Raw genomic sequence first — 1,133 nt, 5'->3', positions numbered from 1 at the left:
GAAAAGGACTGAATAGCCTTCTTCCGTTTTTTGTTTAGCACGTTTTAGAAAATAATTACTTCCTGCTGTCGCGTGTAACTGGATGGATGGTGATATGGCTGCCCGCCTGTTCTTTTCTCCCAGTCAAGCGGTTGAATGACTTACTTGTTCTTCCAAAACAGAAGTCCTCTGAAGTTCAATGAACCTCTACATCATGATCAACGGCTCAATGGTTTTCCAGAAAGGATTTTATGTAGTCCCTTCAAGTTCTTAATCAGGATTTTTGTTTTAAATAAGTAAATTGTGTGTGTTAACTCACCCTCACTGCATTATCCTCTAGAATACAAAATGACCATAAAAGTTATTATCACACACACACGTGCCCCGAATGTTTCCAAGGCAAAGCCTCATTCACTCAACTCACTTGCCAATCACACACACACACACACACACACACACACACACAAACAAAGATTAGACACCAATGAAGTTGAAATTGTAATTACAAAACTAAAACATGTGACTCGGGTTCTATATAAATGTAGGCCCGATGATGTCTTGGCTGAGGTCATTCTTCAATCCTAGTGTAGAAACGAAAGTTCTCATGACTCTTTAAAGCCCCTTCAAGACGAGTAGCCTGGAAGTTGGATCTCTGGTAAACTTGAAAGCTGGAACAATGTGAACATTTCGTCCGCATTTGTAGACTTTCAGCAACAATGGTTCAACTGCTCCAGGTGTTTTCTTTTGGTCAAATGTGTTTCGCACACATGATTTGCTTTATTCAGTTTGCATCATGCTGCTGTTCCGGATTATTATGTTTGAATCTATGAATACAGGGTTAACATGCTGGTTGTAGATCAGCACAGTAAAATAGCAGTTGACAAAATTATTTCAGTTTTATCTTAGCCCCCAGTTTTAAACCAGTCAGAAGTCTCAAACCACCATTTCAATCCAACAGGTTTACTTGGAATCAAGAGCTTTCAAAGCCCTGCTCCTTTACCACCTGATCACATGTCCTTCAAGCACTGAATCATTATTCCAAGATGGTAAAATATCATAGGTGACTATGAACTTCTTTATTCGGACCCATGTTGAACAAACTTTCGCCACACTATCAAAAACTCTGCACGCTTAATTATCTGCACGCTTAATTA

Source organism: Carcharhinus amblyrhynchos, unplaced genomic scaffold (genome assembly GCF_965287045.1).
Source record: "Carcharhinus amblyrhynchos unplaced genomic scaffold, sCarAmb.v2.hapA scaffold_47, whole genome shotgun sequence".
NCBI lineage: Eukaryota > Metazoa > Chordata > Chondrichthyes > Carcharhiniformes > Carcharhinidae > Carcharhinus > Carcharhinus amblyrhynchos.
Note: the sequence above shows the minus strand (reverse complement) of the source record.